This window comes from Eumetopias jubatus, unplaced genomic scaffold (assembly GCF_037043125.1).
Source record: "Eumetopias jubatus isolate StellerSeaLion01/CBP00866 unplaced genomic scaffold, mEumJub1_p1.0 scaffold_6, whole genome shotgun sequence".
NCBI classification, from domain to species: domain Eukaryota; kingdom Metazoa; phylum Chordata; class Mammalia; order Carnivora; family Otariidae; genus Eumetopias; species Eumetopias jubatus.
The window spans coordinates 132,728,633-132,741,862 of NW_028274812.1; the positions used below are offsets into that span (position 1 = coordinate 132,728,633).

Here is a 13,230-nt window from a genome sequence, read left to right on the forward strand (position 1 = left end):
TCGGGTCTCTGGAATCCTAGTCTGGATCTGTCTCCACAGCCCCCCAAAACAGACTATTTTTCTGATCAATGTCGCATCTTTCTCTCCATGGCCCCCCCCGCCCCCGCAGACACTGCTCCTTATCCCTTCCCTTTTGTTCTAATGTCCTCTTTCTTGTACCCTCTTGCTCCTGAGGTCTGCCTGGAAGCACTAAGACATTTGCTCAGTCGAATTTCAACCCAATAGGAGAGCAGGTCCCAAGCAAAACTCTAAACAAGATGAGAACCGAAGCTTTTCATGTCTGCCTTGTCAGCAACCCAGCAGAGCATCGGGCACAACATAGATGCCTTGTGCTCGCATGTGTATGTGTTTATGAAAGAGAGAGCGTGTGTTTTAACTGAGTAGCAAAAAAGTTATTTTTTTTTTTTAATTCTTGGTCTCCTATTCTAGTGAGTCATATCTTGCTCATGGACAAGTGTCCTTCTCTCCATCTTTTGCTTTTAAAACTGATTCGTACAGCCTTTAGTCACAACAAGGTATAAATAACTGGTAATAACCGCAGATGATAATTTTCTACAGAGTTGGCATATCCTGAAAGAGGAAACATACAATTTCCTGTAGCACACAACTCTGGACCTTTTTCTAAAAGAATCGTGTAATAACAAAGTCCAAAGTGAACGCAGACAAACTCCGATTTCATCACAGCCTCCTATAGCAAGTACAACCCTCCATTTCTTGGGGTCCCAGTGTATTCACAGGATTCAGAGCACTGGGCGGTGGAGTGCCCTGGGGTGGGGGGTGGGGCTTACCCTGGCCAGGCTGCCTGCATGCTAGCATTTTCCTCACAGGACAACAACGTGAGAGCTGGGCCCCAGCACCCCAGATGGGCCCTTCCATAGAAGGTGTGAATATTCTTCTCTGAATTTTACTTACAGCAAGCCTCACTTAATAATCTAACATGTTTGCTATCAAGAATTTGAAGGGAAGTGGTTTTGTGGGTTTTAATGCATTCTTTATGTTGAAGTTTTGTGTCCCTCAGTTATTGATGGGAAGAGCAGTTTTTGGTATCTGACCTGCTTTGGAAGCCAGTTCGCTGTCTGGGTTCTGCTCTTGGAATCTGGACGAAAGGTTGTAGGTTCTAAACCTCCTGTAGCCATGAAAGGGATGATGCCCCCTTGGGGACTGTGCCCACACTTCCCTCCCGGAGTGAGTGTGAAGCTGAGTGAGGTCATTAAGCTCTCAGAAGGGGTGATATCTACTCACATCGGAGGACACGGAGTCATAAAGCTTTCAGGGCTCATGGTGCCTCAGAGCAGTGTAAAGCTGGTGAACGTCTGGGGGAGAGGTTGGTGACATTACTTCATCCGCTTCCGGCATTGCAGATATTATTTCTGCCGTGGGACGAGCTAGAAGAGCTGCATTATGAAACCAGAAAACGCACACCTCATTTCTCTCTGTTGGCTCTTGGTGCTGCTGGTGGTTTTTTGGGAGGTCCAGTGGAGTGTCATGGTGTGGGATGGAGGGTGACCTGGAAACATGACCCAGATCTGGGCAGTGTGTGTGAAGGAGCCTGACATGGGAAGGAGGTGAGGAGGGAAATGTGCTTGGCTTTTGTGCTATGCCAGGTGGGGTGTCCCTCCTCACCCAGTGACCCTGGGGTGAGCTGAGCAGCCTTACAAATTAGAACTCTCTGGCAGCATGAAGGCTGCTTCTTTCTCTTTTGCTCTGAGAGCCTTGCAGGGAGTGCTGTTTCTACAAGGAAGGTATTTCTGAAGGCACTGGTGACGTGGAACCTGGTTACTCAGAAGTATTTCCCAGTTAACCCAAGTTTAATGACCTTTCACCCCCCGAAGGCCAACTTAGAAGAGGAGCAGAAATGATTAGTCCCAAGTTTTTTAAAAGGCAAATTATTTATTTAGATTCTGGGGAATTAAGTATCTGATCATATCCTTGAGACCAACAGGAGCCCACGAAAGCTTGATGTGATAGGATGGACTTTGAAGGTGGGTTTTAGTCCTGCCCCTGCAACCCCAGCCTTACAAAGGAGTGCCTCTGTGAATAATGTTATGAGTACATATAGTAATTTAATCTTAGAGCTCTAGGCATGCATTATTATTAGCAAAATCAACTGTACATACACTGGAATTTTGTATGCTCTTACTCAAAGCAAAAAAGAAGATATCCTACAAAAGGAACACACAGACATGTGTGGTCTGAGACACATTCCCTCACCTTCCCTGGGGTTAGAAAAACAAGCCATAATTTTAGGAATAATCAACATAACTTCTGACTTGCTGAATAATGGAGGTAGATACTGTTTTAAGATAGACTGAACAAGTATTTATATTAACCAGCCATTTTTACATCCAGGATGAGGACATTGAAAACAATACTGACACGTTAAACCTTTGAGAGATCAGGTTGGATGGCCCCTAAATGGTGTGGTGGTAGGTGTGCAATTGCAGTGACTGGCCTTTTAAAACACACTAACAAAAACAAAAAAAATAACCCCGTAGAAACAAAGCTTCCTCCCCATCTGCTTGCCTCAGTGGCAGAAATGGTACCATTAGGAACTCATTCATTTAGCTTTCCTTTGAAAACACAGATAACCCTATAAAAGGGTATTAAATCATCAGTAGTCACTTACATTATGGAAATATTGAGTTCTTTGTATTTCTCTAGGCCTAGCTTAGTCAACCATGGGTATGGAAGAAGTTTTTTTTTTTTTTTTTAAGATTTTATTTAATTATTTGAGACAGAGAGAGAGAGAGCATGCACACGGGGGTGCATGGGCAAAAGGAGAAGCAGACTCCCTGCTGAGTGGGGAGCCCAACGTGGGGCTCGATCCCAGGACCCTGGGATCATGACCTGCGCCAAAGGCAGAAGCTTAACTGACTTGAGCCACCCAGGTGCCCCTGTGAAAGAGTTTAATAGGAGGATTAATAGTAATGAACAGAGTGGGAGATGTACATGGAGGAACTCCCAAAGCACCTTCTTCCTCCTTGCAAATCTCTCCCCTAGCACAACAACACAGTCCTGTGATAGAAACATTTGGGAAGGTAGTCTTAGAGTGAGGTGGACTTAGAATCAGCTGGAATAGGTTTCAAATCCAGACTCTGCCACTTGGAAGCTGTGTGCCTTTGGGTAAATTCCTTAGTCATTCTAAGTCTCAGGTTGCCCATCTATAAAGTGGGGTCAATAATATTTATTTCACAGTGTTGTTGTCAAGATTGAAATTGATGATGAATGTGGGGCGCCTGGGTGGCTCAGTCAGTTAAGCATTCGGCTCTTGATTTGGGCTCAGGGCATAGTCTCAGGGTCTTGAGATCGAGCCCTCCACACTGAGCATGGAGCCTGCTTAAGATTCTCTCTTTCTCTCCCTCTGCCCCTCCTCCTACTCATGTGTGCTGTCTCTCTTTCTCACACACACACACAAAAGTTTAAAATAATTGATGATGAATGTGAAGCCCCATGGTAAATGCTCAATACATGATGAAGATTGCAGAGATGGAGATGATGATTTCTTGCCCCGCTCACTGCCAACCCAACTGTGACCTTTGAGCAAAGGGCCAACTGGCAGGAGCAGTACAAATGTAGGAACTATGTTTGGCAAGTCCTAGATACCTTGAGGGTCCTGGGCGTCTGGAGGTGGGGATGGTGTTAAGAGGAAGAAGATACAGTTTGTGAGTCACGGAAGACAAACTATTTCTCAGTTTTTCTGGGGGTGGGTCTTCTTCATACCTTCCATCAAACATTCTCAGTGCTGAAGAATATGTGGTATTGGTGTGCGCACACATACCTGTTATGTGTGTTTGTGTGTTGCTGATGAATTCTTCCTGGGGTTGGTGCTAGATAATTTCCACAATTTGATTGTGCCCTGGTTGTCTCACTATGGGCACAAAGCATGCACTGTTAGAGTAACTTTTTAATTATTATAAAAACTAAGTCAATTTAAAAAGTAAGCTCAGATGCAGCATGAGATTTGTTCTGGCTACTAGCAATTTTCTTTTTGGCCAGATTTGAGATTCCTGAGCAACCTAGAGTACTAGAGCAGTGATAATTAATGACAATCATGATAAATAATGATAAAAATCTTTAAAAATTAGGATAAAAAATTTACATTTGCATTCATCTTTTCAGGTCTCCTAGCATTTTCAGATTCAGTGTCTTGTAACTCTGTAACTCTGTAACATAAGCTAAGTAAAGGAAGTTAGTAGCTCCATTTTATAGTTGGGAAAACTGAGTCGTTAGAAGGTTTAGTAACTTTGTCAATAGTGCTTTACAGAGCTAGGATTAGACCCTGGATCTCTGGATGCTTGGTTAATGCTAAAAGCCAGTAATAGAGGTAAAATAGCTTATCCATTTTTGAATTCCACATATATACAGCCCTTTTTATTTGCCATATGTCATATAGGGCATTACAAATACAAAGATAAATGTGTCACAAACACTGTCGTCAAAGAACAGTTCAATTGTATGCTTTCTTTTATAAACTATGCCTAGTTTATAATTTTAATTTTCCTAAATAAAATGGAGACAAGCTACCTGGCAAGTATGAACTATTTTTATGGGAACCACTGGAGAGATTATATGAAAACAGGTCATGGGAAATCCACGATATATGGTGGTTGTTGATAACTTATGACTTGTTTTTACCTCATTTTCTCTCTTTCCCCTTATTCTTGCTTCATTAAAATCCCCAAACAGGCAAAGTCTGGGCAGTGAAAGATCACGCTGGCTCAGGGGGGAAGTTTGCAGGCCATCACACCATCACTGCTGTGATATGTTAGATGCTTGTCTCACCCTAAGGATGTCAAATTTGGAGCTCTTCTCTTTGGAAGAAAACTCCATCTTAAGCACCTCCCAAATTCCTCAACTTAATCTGACTTTGAAGCATTTCTTATAAAGAAATAGATAATCAAAAACCTTACGTGTTCCTGAGAATTCCCCAACATGGAAATTTAGCAGCGAATGTGTGCCTAGACCAGATTTGCAAAGGGCTGTGGTTTAATGAGGCCCTTTGCCTTGCAGCCGGCTGGCCCAGGTTCTGTGTGCCATGAGTCGCTGGTGCATAAGGTCTGGCTCTCAGGTGACCAAGGAAGGGCAAGAGGAAATTAACAAGAAACTTCCCAAAAGAAAGAACCAAAGAGGCTTTGCTTTAAAAATTTACTTTTTCTGCACCTTGAACATTTCTGATGGCTGTATTGCTGACAGATTTGTGGCAACATTCTTCTGGCCCGGCAGGTAAATGTTCACTCTGTTTTTTTCTTCCCACATCATGCATTCAAGAGCGTATGCATCTCGATTCCCTCCCTGCCCTTAGGTGGAAACACGCAATCTACCCTTCTGAGTGTAGAAGAAGGAAAACATGGACTTTGTTCACTCCCCAGATTCTCTGCTTGAAGCAAGTTTAGGAATTTATGTGTGGTTGGAATGGGGAATTAAGACTATTCTGGAACCTGGCTACCATACCGCATTTCCAATTTGGCTTCAATTGTTATCTCAGGATAGAGAAAAGCATTTCCATCCACACAGCCCAGAAAACCAAAATAGAAAACTCTTGAGTTGAACACAATATAGATTTGTTAAAAGAATAAAATAATTTAAAGCCTCACAAATACATAGAAAACAGGTTTGCGGAGGAGAAAGCAAGAGCAATAGTCTCAGCTTCAGATCGATGTGGTTTTGTAGATCATGACATCTGCTTTATATGAAGGTCACAAATAAAATCAGGTGATGTTTTAACATACAGAATCATCCACTAAAGTGTAAACTCTGTGCCAAATTCTCACCCAATAAAATTAGATGGACATGGTCCTATAGAAAAGAAGTTATTCCATTTTCTTCCCCCCCACAGTATTCCTGATGGTGAAAATCTAGGGTAACTAATAGTTGAGCAGGGAATCTAAAGGAAATGAATGGTCAGCCCTTGGCTAATTTTTAGTTCTCATGATTTCATGATATGCATAGCAATTGCATTTTTGGTTTTGAGGCCATTTTCAAATGATTAAACATATGCTCAACATGGGGTATGTATTCCAGATAAACTATTATTTCAATATTTAAAATCATTTAACTCAGATAATCAGACAGGATTTTGAAGCTTTTGTGTGTATGTGTGTGTGTGGGGGGGGCGGGAGGTTGGTGCTGGTGGTTCTGATTAAATGTAAAACAATTCAAAGGAGTTCAAGAGTCTGGTCTGCATGATTAATAGTCTGCAGTGGATATTAGAAATCCAGACAGACTAAAGGCAAAATGCCTTCCTCTTGTAGACAGACTGTATTCTAACCTCCAAGGACTCTCTGCACATTTAGTCACTCTCTCAATTCAACGGCCTTTGCCAGCCCGGGCTTCACTGGATTAGAGAGTAGTGGAAAAAGCCCCTCCCAGGAGTGATCGTATCAAATTCCCCGAGTGTTTAATCTGTCTGGCACATGGATGGCCCTCTTGGGCTGTGGAGAGTGCTCAGCAGAGAGAGCCGTCTTGGGCTGGCGTGCTGGTGCTTGGAAAGTGAAAGCAGGCTGTTATATTCTCCTCCCCAGCTTACATTCCTGGCCTTCGACATCATGAGGCCATTGTTTGGTTGGAATGGAAGAGTGTGTGTTAAGGTCCCACATGGATAGGAACATTTCTGTCTGGGACAGCCTCTAACCTCTCATGGTAGTTGGAGGCTATCATTTTCACAGAAAGGAGGCTTGTTAGTTCTCACCAAAATTTGAATTTATGGTTCCTTAAACCTATACCCTTGCTAACCTTAGTCAAGGGGAAAAGCAACCCATTTCCCTCAAAATAATCCACGTGGAGCATCTCCTACTCTTCCCGGGTTCAAGGCCAGACTTTGCCATTTATTAGCTCTGACTGTGGGCAAATTCCTCGCTTTCTCTATGTCTCAGTTTCCTCAGCTTTAAGACAGGGACAATAACAGTACCTCTGTCCTAGGGTTGTTGTAAAGATTGACCAAGACCATTTATGCCTACAACTTAAAGCAGTTGCCATGTACATGAGAAGCACTCAGTTAATATTTATAGTAATAATAATATTATTAAAGTTCTATATCCTGATCGTTCACTTACTTTTTGGTATTCCTTTATATATCCTTTCTCTCTTGAGCCCTGGAACATGTTAATAGAATTCTCGATATATCCCCTTTATCAACAAATATTTACTGAATACCATTATGGATAGGGTATTCTGTTGAGAGGCTATTTTTTTTTTTTAAAGATTTTATCTATTTATTTGAGAGAGAAAGAGAGAGCATGAGCAGGGGCGGAGAGGGAGAGGAACAAGCAGTCTCTCTGCTGAGTGCAGAGCCCCACACAGGGCTCAATCCCAGGACCCCAAGATTATGATCTGAGCCAAGGGTAGACGCTCAACCCACTGAGCCATCCAGGCGCCCCTGGAGAGGCTTTTTGGCACAACCTAACAACATAACTATTGTTTTCCATGTGCTCAGATGTATCTAGTAGACTGTAAGTACAGTCAAAATTTGGGGGCAGGGTGACAGGAGGCAAGAGTACATGGATGACACTTGAAGAAGTTGGGGTTATCTGCCTTGAAGGATAAGAGCTTAATACCAGAACGTCAGTTTGGAATCATGGGATAAGTAATCCTCGGTTATTTCATATATCCATTTTTGGAATGAGTGGGGATATTAAGAGTATACAAGGAGGCCTTTTTGGCACCCACTAGAGTAGCTAGGTGCGCCCAAAGGGCAGAAGTCAATGGCAGATCCTGAGTGGGGAAATTTAGCAGAAAGAAGACTGGAAGAGACAGAAATGGTGGCTTATTCAGGGAAAGGGGAGGAAGGTCCCAGGGGAAGAGACTGGGAAGAAGGGAAAGAGTGGCCACCAGAGGTCCCTGGAAATGGATGAAGGGCAGCGGGAGAGGCACAAGGGTCTGCTTCTGCTGTCATTTTGAGAGATGAAGAAGTGGCTATGTTCCCAGCATGGCATAGAGTGGTGAGATGAGACTGGCCCCAGAGCTAGCAGGCCACTTCAGGAGCAGGTGTGGCCTCACGAGTGACTCCCTGAGAGAAAGGACCAGGGAGCTGGGTGGAGCCATATGCCCCAGCATCCAGCACGGGCTCAGATGTTGCTGCGGTGGGAAGCAGCCATCTCCTCCAGCAACCATCCTGGAGCAGCATCTATAAAGCTTGAGGGCAAGAAATGATCACCCAAGAATTGAATCTCTGGCCAAGTTGTCCTTTGAGTATGAAAGCAGAGGGCAGCTATCATCAAGGGTTGAAAAAGCTCAAGAACTACAGCATCTGTGGGTCCTTTTTGCAAATAAAAACTGTCTCAAAAACCAATCCAGCCAAATGGAAAATGAATCCAAATAAAGAATTCAGGAACTGACAGGCTGTGGATTCATTTAAATAGAACTGATACCAAACAACCATGGGAAGTATGGCTAAAGAATAGAATTTAAAGGTCACATGTAAATATTATAACTAATCCAATTGGGGATGGGAGGGAGGGACAGGGGTGGGAAAAAATATGCTAACTTCCTTCCTCATCTTCTCTGTTAGGGAATCAGTAGATACTCCTTAATGTTGAAAAGGACAGTTTAATAATAACTTCAGCTCTTAAAATTTGGCATAAACATTTTTCTTAATTCAGGGAGATCTTTTAAGAACCAGTATCTCTAGTGGTGAAGGAACATTTGTCTGAAATTCATCAGTTTCTTCAGTTTTTAGTTCCTTATCTGAAAATCCAATTGAATTCTTTTAATTTAAAATTGCATGAGGATAATCTTGTTTTTGTAAATGTCAGTGTGGAATCATGGGATAATTTATCCTGGGTTATTTGGTCAAGGAACTTTCGTGTATCTATCAGGCTTTATCCCTGTAGAAGTACATGGAGAGGTGTCTGGAAGACTGCCTGCCAAATATTAGTATGGTTCTATTTCTGCGTGGTGGGATTTGGGGTGATTATTAGGTGTTACTAAAAATTTTTCTGATATTACTTGAATTTTTTAAGAGTATTTGCTGGGCTTTAACTTGTTTCATTCTTTCAACAAATCTCTGCTTAGAGTTTCCAATTTTAGTTTTCCAGGATGTGTGGTTGGGAACACTTTTCTCTAAGAACTATATCCTGGGATAAAAATTTGAATTAATTCATGTGTTGTCCTTGTGCCTGGTAATGTCAGGGGACAAGTTGTTTAAACTAAAGCCGGTCATCTTTTTACAGAACAAGAGGTCATTCTTTTGGAGGGCTTGGAGTAAGGAACTGGGGGAGAGGTATCATTGGTACAGATGAAATGAATTTATTAAATAATGCCCTAAACCAGTGGTTCTCAACTGGGTGTGATTTTGTACCCTTTCCCCTCCAGGGGACATTTCATATTGTCACAACTGGGGTGGGGGGAGTGGCATTGAGTAGATGGGGTCCAAGGACACTGTTAAACATAAATGCACAGGACAGCCCCCACCACAAAGAACTATCTGGCCCCAAAAGCTAATAGTACCAGTCTTGGAGAAGAAACCATTATATAGACAAGTAATTCACTCACAGGAGTGAGCCCTGAGACAGAGGATCCTATTTTGGAGATGAAATCTCTTTAAGAAGCTATGTTTATTCTTTCTGGCCACTAGAGTTCTTAGCCAAATACATTCATTAGAAACAACTTCTTTGCTTTTTATTTGGGCTCTAATTAGTCTTCTACTACAGTATCAATTTGTTTGTCACCGAGGGGTGAGAAGCTGTAATTGTAATCAGGGGCGTGAGTCTAAGGAAGGGTCGATGTAATTTTCAGTGGTACCTTCACTACCAACCTGGCTGAGCCGGTCTCTGATCTTAATCTTTACTGGCTCAGCAAGCCCAGCCAGGCGATTTGAAGTCTGTGAAACCAGTGGATGGTCTGGATAAGCTGCATGAAGCAGGAAGTTAATGCTGGAAGACTGGACCCATCTTGGTGTACAAGCATGTAGGGAATGAGCTACTCTCTCCTCATTCACTGTAAGGACCATCCATCAATGGATGGAAGTAGGGTTAGCTTCAGTCGAGGAGGCATTTTGCTCTCAGCCCAACAGCTTTTTTGGCACCCATGCCAATGAAAATCTGCACATGCTGGAATTACCTGTCTGGCTCGTGACTATAAACAGCCTTCATATACAAAACTCTCAGCATCTCTGGTGGCTATTTTCAGGACCTCTTAAGTCAGAATTCCTGGATGTCAGTGACTTCATTTTAGCCACAGTCATTTCTCTCTTGCCAGTGCTTCCTGCAAATGTGTCTTTTCAAGAGACTCAACCTGGAAATGGCTTGTGACATATCATCTGACTTTATTGTGCGAAGAACAAATGACTCTCGTGCTCATTAGCACCGGATGAATTGATGAACCGAATTTTTGGTCTGAAGCTTTGATAAGGTCAGCCTTTTTTTTGCAAAAATAAAAAGCTACCACTTCCTTGGCTTCAGGGATGTAGTTTTCAAGTACCTTTTCATAATGCCTTAACACTTGTACTTTGACTTACCTCTATCGTATATAGCTTATGAAATGTAGAATTGGCTTTATTGTGATATAGAGTCCTTTTAGACTGGGGAGCAAGGTGGGCATCCAGGGCTGTTAGACGCATTGGCTTTCAGCTAAATATGCTAATTACTATGTATATTATCAATTTACGACATAGGTCCTAGGGGGTAAGAGCATGGGGGTGTGTCAATATAGCCCTGACGAGCTAGTAAGACAAGAAAAAACATGCACCTGTTATCCATGATTATTGAGATATGGGTCTTGTCTGGGGGAGACAAATTGCCTTTCTTCAACTATTTTCCATAAGCTAATTATATCCGAATACTTTATCTCAGGCTTATAATAAAGCTTATTTCTAAGCATATGGATAACCACAGATTGCATTTAAGTAGAGAAATGTAAAAGAGGGACCCCACCCCGGAGGCTTTGCCTTATGGTAGTCAGTGCCCTTACCACAGGAGTGGGCCTCAGCTCTGCAGGCTCTGGAACCAGACATTCTCCGTTCCTCCTGAGTTGATGAGGCTCAGAAGACAGTTCAGAAGACAGAATGAAAATTAATTTAGAGTGAGAAATATTACTGCAGAGTAAGTCTGCAGTAATGTTTCTGCTGTCATTCTGAGAGATGAAGAGGTGGCTGTTTGCCTAGAGTAGTGAGAGGAGACTGGCCCCAGAGCTAGCAGGCCACCTCAGGAGAACACTAATGTTGTCATGGATTCCATATGAGCTACAAGTACATCACATCTGGAGATGGAATAGTGTTTCACATCTGTGCTCTGCACAGATGCAGATTCATGGATATGTGTTGCTGCATTTATTTCAAAACATTATTGTATTTGTGGGGTTTTTTTTACTAGAATTTTTTCACAAGCAAAGGATCCTAAAAGTATATTTTGATTAGCCTTTACTATTCTATATTGTATTTTGGCACTCCTAAATGGCCTTTCGAGCACTCAGTGTAGACACTAACCAACTAGTAGATTTCAGGCTACTGCAGGATGATGTTGCCTACAGTCAGCTATTGTGTTTTTGTGTTCTCATCTTTGTGCACTGATACTTGTGCAATTATTTGACTTTTTTTTTCAGTTTCAATCTGACTCTTTTATAAAAGGAAGCAGAAAATGAAGCGATTCATGAAATGTTCAAACTAATAACCAGAGACATAGCTGTCATTTACCTAATGCAATTGAGTCTTTAGACAAAATGGCGAATCTTAAGTTTCCAGTAGATGCTTGTCATGAGAAAGAACGAAATTGAAGAACATGCATGAAATGTTGAAAATACATTGTCAACTATAGTGCTGAAGCATTTTGATAGTAAACTTCCGCTCCTTGAGAACAACTTGTCGCTTATAAGACACAAATCTCAGGTTGGGAATTTTGTATACAATTTTTAGGAACAGTGATATTACCTATAGGGGAATCTTAGAACTTTCTTAGATCTAAAAGAAACCCCTTCTCCCCAAAAGTTTTCTCCATACTTGAAAGACCTGAAAACCACTGGGCTAGTATCCTCCAGTCATATTTCAGAGCAGAATCTTAAGATAAATTCTTAGGGCATCCTTTTCCCTCCCAGTACACTCCCTTGCTCCCATGAGTGGACATGGGCACATTCTTCCTCTCCCTGCATCCAGACCCCATGGAGTCTACCACTCTTTGGCACACTAGCCTTTCCCCAGGAAAGATACAATGTAATTGCCTATAATTGCAGAATGATACTTCCTCCACAGGCTTTCTTAAGTCTCCCTTAGCACACATTTACAAACCCCCTCAAAGACAGTTACTCCAGGTCATGGGTAAGTCCAAGCATTTTGTGTTGGTTTTCACTAGATTATCTAAGAGGATCACCTTTCCTGATTTTAGCCTGAATTTGGACTCATTTATCATCATCCTCTCTGGCCTGACTAGCCCTCAAAGAAATGTTAGTTTCATACTAAAGACGTAAAGCATTTGTAATAGTTTGAACCTCAGGTCTTTTCTATTATCACTAATAAAGACTTCCCCAGCTATCACTCATTGTGTTACAATTGGATATCGCTCTATTGTTTACGAATCATTTTCACAGCCGGGCCTTCCCGCTCTCTGATTTTGTACCGGGGTACAGGGAAATGGGGAAGGAGGCAGAACAACCCTGCCATTCCCTCCGTCAGCCCTGGTGTTTGCCCCGGCAACTGCTCCTGCCCTCGGGTTAGGCAGACACCCCTCAGCCCCATTCCAGCTCTTCTCCCAGCAGCTGGGGGCAAGGCAATCTTACATGGCATCTTCGAGCTATTCTGGTGAGTCTTTGGAGAACACAGAACATACTAAACATACTTCCACATGTTCTGTACTTTATATATTGATCTTCTAATTTAACTCTCAGGTGGAAACCTTATTTTTCCAATTTTCCAGTTATTCTAGGGCACCTTCCAGGAGATCCTACATACTCAAGACATAAGCCAATATGTCAGTTTGCTAATTTACCATGTGTTTATTCCTTCTCAGTGACTTGTCAATTATTTGAGGCGCTCCCTTTTCAGGGGGGGTATGTGGGTGGAAGAATCAGTATCAGGGCTATCTATGGGATTGGGGAAAACAGACTTGATTTCAGGCTCAGAGGGTTATTTGGCCCAAGTCTTTGAACAATTTAATGGGAAACTCTTGAGCTGACAACATACCTTTCCAACACAAAGGCACCTGGAAGAGAACGGTTCAGAGGCCCCCATGAAGGAGGTTGATTAGTCTTTGAGAAGTAGAAGGACAATCAGGAGCGTGATCCCATGGAAGTGCCCACTGTCTAGGG

General features: G+C 42.4%; 1 protein-coding gene across 2 annotated transcripts in view; it reads right to left on the reverse strand.

The window, feature by feature from the left end:
- The window catches only part of NEDD9 (neural precursor cell expressed, developmentally down-regulated 9), a 177,699-nt gene that overhangs the window by 69,831 nt on the left and 94,638 nt on the right, over window positions 1–13,230 (reverse strand). The window lies entirely within an intron of this gene.